Below are 10,411 nucleotides of genomic sequence, written 5' to 3'. Positions count from 1 at the left end.
GCTGAATCTGTTAGTTGTAGATGCCATATATATTATGATTCTCATTGACCGGGGGGTACCCAGGTACTTGTACCTGTCCTGTATATGTGGCATTCTCAGCCTAGACCACCTTCCTTCTCTTTGCAACCTTTCAGCCACGCTTATTTCAGTCCAACTGACAGTCCAGTGCCCTCACTAGATTCTGGTCGGATGGATTGGTGAGTCGATATGTCTCACTCACTCCTGCCATGCAGTCTGATGTCATCCATGCACAGGAGATGGCTGATGGTTATGACACTCCTGGATCTATATTTGCATCCATGCTTAGTGAAGTTGAGATCTATGAAGTGCATCGCTATGATATATTCTGCACTTGATGGCAACTCCAATGAGTTCCTGATTAATGTTTTTAGTGCACTGTGAACCTTTAAGACCACGAGTTTCTATGTGTGGAACATTAAGCTGTGGGCTTTCTTTAGGCAGTTCCCTCATTTACAGATTTCAGAACTTGTGGTTTTGATTTTTATGAACGCGACGGTCTCATGACTCCTCGAATGACGATACTGACCAGCCAATCGGTGGCATCCAGTCTGACAATGTCACATTTTAGTACCTGCTCGGATCACTTGGAACTTCTGCTGAGCAGGTATTATTTTAGTACCTGGTACCAGGTACTGTCATCTAATGAAAAACCCTGAAAACCGAGTAGGTATTAATGGAAAATTTGGCTCTATTGTCCTGGTGTACTGCTCCATCAATCATTAGCTGATGCTAGATTTTGAAGATGCCATAGCAGGAAGAGAAAGTGTTATTTAATCACAACAACCGTTCTCACGGGCAGCTCACTTTCTGGGCAGTATTTACTTTGAAGGGAATAGTGTGTTGTATATATTCATATTTGTTTTTTTGATTTTACATACTTTAAGAACTTTGTAGTGCAGTAACAATAATACAGTTTTGGGGTTAACTTGAAGTTAAGGCAGAGGTTACTTTTAAATGTTAAATCTAAAAGTGAAATCAGACGTGAAATGCACCATATATAAAATATAATGTGATTTTCCATATACACATGCATCATTTCCTAAATGTTGCCAGAACAAACAATGACAGTGGGATTTTAAGTGTAGTTTTTAAGATAAAAAGGCAATTTCAGAAACTTTGACCCCAATGAAAGTTTGACCTTATTTGACCTTGAACAAAACTGAGATTACTCAGATGCTTAATATAACTAGGACAAATCAAAAAGTCTGCTAATAAAACAAAGGATATTGTTGCAGTATACAAAGATGTTTTCGCTGATGAACTCTCTAATTCAGAGTCACATGATCCATTTTTACAGTTTAAGTAGAAGTCACTGATTTTAGAAATACCCACTTACTGCATTACTGACACAATCCCCAAATGTCCACATTCCCTCTTCATTCGTCTCCCCTTGTATGTAAATTTGAAGATATATTCTTCGTCATTATAGATAGTGGTAATGAGAAACAGGGAAAATAGCATGTACTTGTCACTATTGACTGGAGTGTGTTGATAAATAGCTCCAATTAGCAGTAACCTTCAAGAAGCCACTTGGGCTTTTACCAGTGAAGCAGTTTTGTTTATGTGGAACAAACTCTTGTGCTTGAGAAACAGAACATTTCCAAACTTCAAAGAACCAAGCTTATCGACATCAATGCATGGTTTGAGAGTTATGATGAACTTAAGAGATTTCTTGTAGTAGTAACATGGATGTTGGAAGGTATTAATATGGATATCATTATCATATAATTAAATAGTGTTTTTAAAACAGTTGTAAAGTGCCTTAGATTTGAAGAAAACCACACTAACAATAAGAATACATGTTCCACCACAAGGTCAAACAAACTGTCTTACATTCTTTCTATCACGCACTCATAGTGATAAACTATGGCCAGAGATAATGGGAGAAAAATAGCTTATAAAAATTAGTTATCAGCAGTTGTTTAACAGAAACTACTGATTCTGCCAATTAAAGTTTAGGCACTAGAACCTCAAGAGTACGATCACCTGTGGTTTTAAAATGAAGAATCAAAATCTGTGTCAGGTTTACTGACCAAGTATGTGTACACATACTTGCTTTCAATGTACAACAACAAAAAATACTGACAATATAACACAGACAGCATGACACAGACAATAACAACACTATAGCATATTTAGGGTGCAATGGCACTGAGAGCAAAAATGTTGGAATAAAGTTCAAGATTAAATAAAGCATGGTAAACTAGTTACTACAGTATGGTAAATGGGTCGGTTCTATAGCGCTTTTCTTCTCTGAGCACTCAAAGTGCAGTGTATATATATGAGGATTGATCATGAATATGCACAGCGTGGAAAATAAGTATTGAACAAGTCACCAGTTTTCTACGCAAATAAATTTCTAAAGGTGCTACTGACAACGAATTCTCACCAGAAGTTGGTAGTTGTTTGTCATCTTGACTGTTGTGATATGCTTCTATACATCACTGTGCATTTAATCATTAGTTATAAATTCATGGTGTCTTTGACCTGTCTTCCTCCCCTCTCCCCCAGTCGCGGCAAATTGCCCCTCCCTAAGACTGGTTCTGTTTCTTTAAGGCTGGGCGATATGGCCTAAAATCCATATCGCGATATAATTTGAAGCATGTGCGGTAACGATATATACGATATATTCTTTTCTTCTGTATAACATATTTTCTACACTTAAAATCCTTCAATTTTCTCAAAAATCGAGAGTGTGCCTTATGTATGAATTCTGGTTGTGCTTACTGACCTCGAGCCGATTTTGGCAGAAATCTGTTAAAAATGTTTTAGTACAACTTTGGTAAGCCGCAGTGCTTGATGGATCATCAGAGCATTACGGCTGCCGTAGTGAGGAGCTTCACGGAGTAATCTGGGTCACCTTCAGGTCCCAAAGTCAAACAAACACAGAGTTAAAAACGGTCTAAATTCTTTCATCTTTAATAAAATCATCAGCGTTGCTGCTTTACCAGGTGTAACAATTAAGTTTAATATCCAGGCATCCATGAAAACAGAAGTTATTAAATTTAACAGAGTTAGAAGTTAGCAGGAAGTTAGCTCGCTAGTTTCCACCTAAACATTTCATACCATGTTCTGACTGAGATTTTTTAAACTAATTCAAACGTACAGCTCTGCTATCACTTCCAACATAAATGAAGACAGAAAACTAAACAGCAGTGATGTTTGCAGGGTTACTGAAGTTGGGCTAGCTGGTATATAATGTTGTGCTATGTGATTGCTAGCGACACAGCTATGTTAGCATAAACACAGTGAAGCTGGAGGATGAACGCCAACGTTTTTTCCACTGGATAAAAGTGAACGTGAGGGATTCTGGTGGTCAGGGACAAATGCAATCACATAGCAGGATGCTATACACGGGCCAAACTTCAGTCAGGAGAACAACTGAGATCATTCATCCACAATACGAGGTTAGTTATTAATATACTGCAACAACATGGGAACAGAGCAGCTGCAGAGAATTCAACATTAATGAATCAATGTTACGGAAGTGGAGGAAGCGCAGTTTTTGGCTTTCCCCATATTTCAAAAGTGCTTCATCTCTTTGCTATGACTGTCGCCCGACATAATTTGCAGATGATAATTGTTATAGCCGCTGCGATGCTTTCGACCAAAACAGGCGCAGCTTGATGACATCATCAACATGCGCTATTGCGGTAGAGCGGTATAGTCTAAAATCTCTATCGTTGGCCAAATTTATATCGTTTCTATCGCCCACCCCTATGTTTCTTCTTGTTAAAAGGGAGTTTTTCTTTCCTACTGTTGCCAAAGGGCTTGCTCATTGGGGATCATATGACTGTTGGGGTTTCGGCTGTTTCCTCAGTATTATTGTAGGGTGTTAACCTTACAATATAAAACACATTAACCCTCTCAGGCTCAAATTAAGTTTTTTGTTGCTAATGCACAACCAAGTCCTGCAGTGGTACTTCTGAGTAAAAAAAACTCATAAAATATGTATGTGGGGTAATCAGGTTGTTAGTTTTTAACTGTTGCAAATCGGCAACGTCTGCCTTGAGAGGGTTAAGACTAGGGATGGGTACCGGTATCCGGTGCTATTATGGCACTGGTTCTGACATAAACGGTAGTAACCAGACCGAAAAGCAGCGCACTTTTTGGTGCTTTATTTTCCTGAGCTGTGATACACTTTAGATTCTAGCCAATCATTTTACGTTTCCGAGGATAGTAGGCGGGGCCAGGTACATATGTTCTTTTAGAGCAGAGCTACAGATTAAAAATGCCCAAGGCGAAGCGGTCAAAGTCTGGCTGTACTTCACAGCAAAAGATGCAAACTCAGCAGCTGCAACAAGTGCTTTAAGCTGATACTGTGATACTGTCAAAGGAGGTAACACCTCAAATCTGATGAAACACCTGTGTAATTTACGTTGAGTAGGCTAACCACGTTATTACATTAATGCATGTAAGGTGAACTAGCAAACACCATCATAGCTACATGCGGCTGTCTTCTTGTTTGATGGCAGATGCTCCCTTCAACCTGACCAAAAAGGCTAAAATGACCAAAGAAAAGTGGAAAAGAGTTAAACATGAGAGGTTTTTGGACAAAGTTTGTGTTTTTTCCATTGTTTAAGCTGCTTCCAGCCAAGAGTGATACCATATATGCCCCATAGCTGCAGAAAAGGCTAACATTGTTATCTTTTTACAAAAAAACAGCTGAACATGAGAGGTTTTCGGACCAATTTTGTGTTCTCCTTTCTTTAAGCACCGGTTTGAGCACCGTTTAAGCACCGGCACTGTTTCAAAAGTACCGGTTTGGCACCGGTATTGGATAAAACCTAAACGATACCCATCCCTAGTTAAGACAACTGTTATAGGGATTTGGTGCTATGCAAATAAAATTGAATCGAATAGGAGTTGCTGATCACACTGCAGGCGAAACCATCCATATACCTGTGATTAGAGTTACAGTTAATTAAGTTATTATTCTACTGTTGTGAGCCAGCAAAACAACATTTAGTCATTTTGCTAACAGGGAGCTCTACAGAAATCTGTGTCGCTTTCCTACCACGCAGGATGCAGCTTCATTGATTTTCTTAACAAGGTCTTAAACTGATATTTGGAATGTTCACACATCTAAAGTAATTAATTCCACTAAAGTTGATAATTGCAGAGTTAATTATACTTGTTTACATCTTTGGTGGTATAATCAGGAGGCCCTGTGTGTATTCATGAGTCCTTGATTATGGATAGTTTAACACAGAAGTGTGTTTAGTCCTGAGGCACCTGATGGGGCTAACATTAATGCATAATTAATGCTGTTAACAGGGAAATCACCAAATTGTCTAAACAGGAAAGGCTGGTTCTGCTGAAAAAGGGACATAAATGTTTACTATGTTTAAAATTCCTCTGGGTTAAATTTGTCATATTTCAAACTGTTTGCTGGAAAAATGGTCATTTTATGAAGATTAAAGTTCAAGTCTCTTACCAGCTATATATTCTGTAACTATGTCATTAGGTGCACATGTTCCCCTGAAATCAAACTGCAACTACACAGCAGAAATTGGAGTGTTAAAATGTGCTGGAGTCTCAGAGTTGATTTTAAACCTCAAAGTGTGACTTAAACTCTTTCTGATTTAAATTGTAGGGGAGACCGGGGATAGTTGTAATGTGGGTCAGTTGTAACACTTCCAATTTCTCCAATCAGGGCTAAGTTTCAAATGATGTGACTCATCCTGTGCATGCCCAACTCAGTTCTGCTATCACATGTGAAAAATCGGCACATTTTGTCAAACACAGACAATTTAACACGAAAAAAAGTAATTTGTATGCCAAAAAGTTTTTCTACTTTATTTCAATTTCTAATAGCATTATCTGCTTTGCAGTTAAACTCATCAAACTTAAATTATGTTATTTGTATGTCTATGGGGATATATTCTGTGTAGGTCTTTAGTGCTAATGTTTTAGCCGTTGGCTGTAATGTTAGCTAGTTCATGGCTATAGGAGTCTGGGTCGTTGTAACAGCAACAGTCTGGGTTAGTTGTAACAATAATGCAGATGTTACAACTTACCACACTATTACTTTAACTCATATTAAACAAGTTGGGGCAACGACATCAGCAGAGAGAGGTTCACTGGTCGCTTCTGTATATGCGGTTAATGCCATTGGCAACACAATTCCTCCACTGTTTGTGTTCCCACACATACATTATGCAGACCACTGTGTCAGAGATGGACCAGTAGGAAGTACTGGTAGTGGAAATAAATCAGGATGGGTGCAAAAAACAGATTTCCTCATCTTTCTGAAGCACTTTGCAAACCACACCAAGGTAAGCCATGATAAAAAGTAATGGAATTGCGATGCTGGTGAACAACTACATTTTTTCAGCTTCATTGTTATGTTCAAAATTGGTGCAAGAGTTGTAGGTTATAATGCCCACTGAGCCAATGAGGCCAAACTCAAGGAAGACCAACCAAAATTAATGAAATATTCAGTTGCAGAAAATTCCATAATTTGTCTTTTTGGGGGGTTGACATATGTTCAAAAGCTAGATTTCTGCATTCTGTCACACACACACACACACACACACACACACACACACACACACACACACAGCTACATAAATGGCTCTAAGTGCATTCATGTGTTGAATAAACAAAAATTACATGTTAATGTTTTGTTAGTACCCTTATCTCATTGTGTTACATTTCACCCCAGGATATGTTACAACTAACCCAGACTATGGGGTTAATTGTAACATTTCACTCTTTGTGTTTGAGACCATACCATGCAATGGGTAATTGTGCTGAAGAGAAAATAGCTGCACTATTTAATAGCCGAGACATGTAAATACTTTGCATTACATTTTGAATCCACTACCTTAAAAGAGCTCCAAGCTACAGACAGAAATGTCAAAAATGTTACAACTATCCCCGGTCTCCCTACTCAATGTTGGAGTTATTTCACTAAATGTATTCCATCAGTGTTGATTTAACTCTTAAAAGAGAAAATTCTCAACTCAACTCTGCACAGAGGTTGGTTAACAATGTTAACTCTGTCATGAGTTAACTTAATAGCTTTAACTCTGTATAGAGTTAATTTTGAACTTAATTTTGAAGACACCCCCAGTGCGGCATTTTTCTTCATCGGTTGGAGCCTCATTGAAGAACAGAACTGATTTTGCACCTGCATGCAGCTCTACAGGGTAAGTAGAATTAAGTCAAACTTACTAAGATAGTTAGAAACTGGTGCTATGAAATGTATTTTGTGCATTTAAACAATTTAAATGAATAAAATATGCTCGCTTTTGGCGCTAGCAATAAAGAGTAACTGCAAACTGTTAATAGCCTCTAACTATATCAATGTTACAGATTCAAGCTGTTAGTGATGAAAAATACATAAACTGCTCAGGCTGGCATTAATGCCCCTCTATTGTTTGATTTTTTTGTAAAAATTTGTATTTTGGCATCAAAAGAACTGCAAAAATAAAAAAGGCTTCAAACTGTTTGGAATGACTCAGGCTTTATTTTGTCCTCTTAAACTTTCAGTCCAGCTTAAGTATAATCAACAACTGAAGTATGTGAAGCTAAATGAGGATGACGACTTTCTGCAATTTAATGTAAAAGGTGTGTAGGGTATTTCTACTTTATCTTGGATAAACAATATGTTCACAATAATATTTAAATGCATATTGTAAGAGCTACTTGGTTGATGCCAAAATATTCAGTGACCTTTTTGGACAGGGCAACGTGGTGTTAACAGTATTCTCCGATGATGGTGAGATACACTATGAAGTATAATTAAGCACTTTACATTCAATTGAACAAATTATTTGACGTTTTCTGATCTGTCTTCTGCTTCTGAGTTGCTTCAGCTCACCTCAACTATAATCTTAGATGAGGTCCCATACAAGAAATGCAGAATTAACAATACTGCTGAAGTATCTGCTAAACAGGTTGCTACAAAGCTTGACACTTACGCTTTGTTTTTTTCCTCTCAAGTTTGTAGAAAGATTCCTTATTGCCATGTTTTTGCTCAATGTTAATTTTTCTCTTTTTGTTTGTTTTCTCATTTTTAATAGTTAATTGAGAAGCAAGTCTGGTGGTGACGAAGTAATGTAGGAATACCAAGCAACAAACACCATGAAGGATGCCACAAGACGACAGATGGTTAACATACTTGTGGCTCACATGATTGATAATCACGGGTAAGTATTCAGTGTATGTTGTGTTTTTTATACTTGTGCCAAATAAATGTATACTAATTGTCTAAATTCTTTATGTTGCTTGAAGACGTTTCACGTCTCATCCGAGAAGCTTCTTCAGTTCTAAGAGCAATTGGTGGAGAGTCCCAGATTTAAACCCTATGGGAGTGTCCGCAAGAGGGTCATGGACCCCCTATTGATCCTCTACCTAATCACCTGAGCCAAGGTGTGAAAACAGGTGTGGGTCACAATCAGCCAGGGTTTCGGGTGAGCTCATTGTGAAACCCACCCTATCATGTGAATGCCTGAGGTCAGGAATTTTGTTTTATACAATATCAAATTGTTTAATGACAGACATAAAATTATCTGATATTTTGTTATGACCTAAATCTGACAAAATATTTTGTGTGTTCACTTATCCAGGAGCACTTCTATGATGATACAGGATACATTTCTCGGTGTCTGAAAACAAAGAAAGATTTGTCGTGGGTCTCCAACACCACCTAATAGGTTTACAGTAGTGATGTGACGTTCTGTATCGAGGCTTCAAAGCTTGTGTCGAGTAATGGAGGGGGAGTTTCCGCGATACGTGTATCGAGGCTCGCTTCATTTATGGTAGGAGCTGAAAATGATGACGTCCGAAGCCTCGCTGCCCGGCTGTACCACGTGACTGGTTCATGAAGTGGTTCGAACTTTGCCGCGAGCTATGACAGCGATATAAACCCCTCAGACTCCATTCAAGAGGTGGGTGTTTGATGGAGAGTTGCGGTTAGTGAGAGTTTGGAGGTTTATGAGAGTGAGGAGAGAAAGTCAGGAGAGAATGGAGCCAGCTAAGAAGAGGAGGATGTAAATTTCTACAGAAGATGTATTTTCATAATACTGATGGTGCAATAAAACTTATGTTAAGCTGTCTTTACTTTTGTACAAGGTGAAGGCCGGAAGGTTGCGGGTTCGATCCCCAGTTCTGTCTGTCCTGGTTGTTGTGTCCTTGGACAAGCCACTTCACCTACCGCCTACTGGTGTTGACCAGAGGGGCCGATGGCGCGATATGGCAGCCTCGCTTCTGTCAGTCTGCCCCAGGGCAGCTGTGGCTACAACTGTAGCTGCCTCCACCAGTGTATGAATGTGTGTGTGAATGGGTGGATGACTGGGTGTGTATAGTGCTTTGGGGTCTCTAGGCGGGACTAGCAAAAACGCTATACAAATACAGGCCATTTACCATATACCATTTAGATGAAGACCTGGTTAGCATGGTGATTGAGGACTCCCAGCCATTTAGCATTGTGGAGGACAAAGGATTTAAAAGATTTGTTAAATCATTAAATCCTTGCTATGTTCTCCCCACTAAAAAGGTCATAAAAGCAGTAAAAATGTAGTTTTTACTGAATAAAATGTGAACAAGCAGGACTGAGCCTCAGTGTGTAGCTGTCCATACCTCAACGTTACAAAAGCACAACTACTGTCCACACCCCAACCTCACCTCACCTCACAGTAAATGATCATTTCCATACTGCCAGTATAAATATACGCAGTATGCTGCATCACTACAATATACATGTTTTACACACTCCTTTTGTTGTTGACATTTACAGGCTGTGTGCAAAAGGCCACACTCTTCAAATTCATGCCAACTAATATTTTTACATCCAGTAGGTGTCCTACTAGAGCAGATGAAGCTTCAAGACCCTGGGGTGAACCAATTGGATAAAGCTTCAGTGCTTCATGAAGCTTCATCTGCCCATCACTAGTTTACAGACAGATCTTCAGGTGACCCAAATCTCCAAAGGACTGTGAGTGTTGTACACCAGCTTGATGGGGACGCTTGCAAGGAGGCCGTGTCTTTGCTCAAACATACTACAGACAACTCTGTGATTTTCCAGAAGATGAAAGACACATTTCAGCAGCGTCAGAGGCTTATTAATGACCCAAGCAGAAGTGTTGATATCCTATCCACTTTCCCAAGACTCCTGGATACAAAAGGGACTGGTGAGTTAGAATTGATTTTTTTCAATAGAATTTGGAGCGAGCAGTTGTTTCAAATACAATTTTCTTTCTCAAAGGTGGAGCAAGACTTCACTCTCCTGTTCGATGACGACACATCCTCCAGGTTGCTGAAAACATTCTTCAGGCCAAATGTCATGAAAGAGGTTAAGAAGCTCACGTCAACACCAGAGTTGCTTCGCTTGGTGCAGTCAGCAGAAGGTCACCCAGAAAATCATCGAGATGATTCTACAAGT

Source organism: Neolamprologus multifasciatus, chromosome 23 (genome assembly GCF_963576455.1).
Source record: "Neolamprologus multifasciatus chromosome 23, fNeoMul1.2, whole genome shotgun sequence".
In the NCBI taxonomy this organism is placed as follows: Eukaryota; Metazoa; Chordata; class Actinopteri; order Cichliformes; family Cichlidae; genus Neolamprologus; species Neolamprologus multifasciatus.
This window is presented reverse-complemented; position numbering follows the sequence as displayed.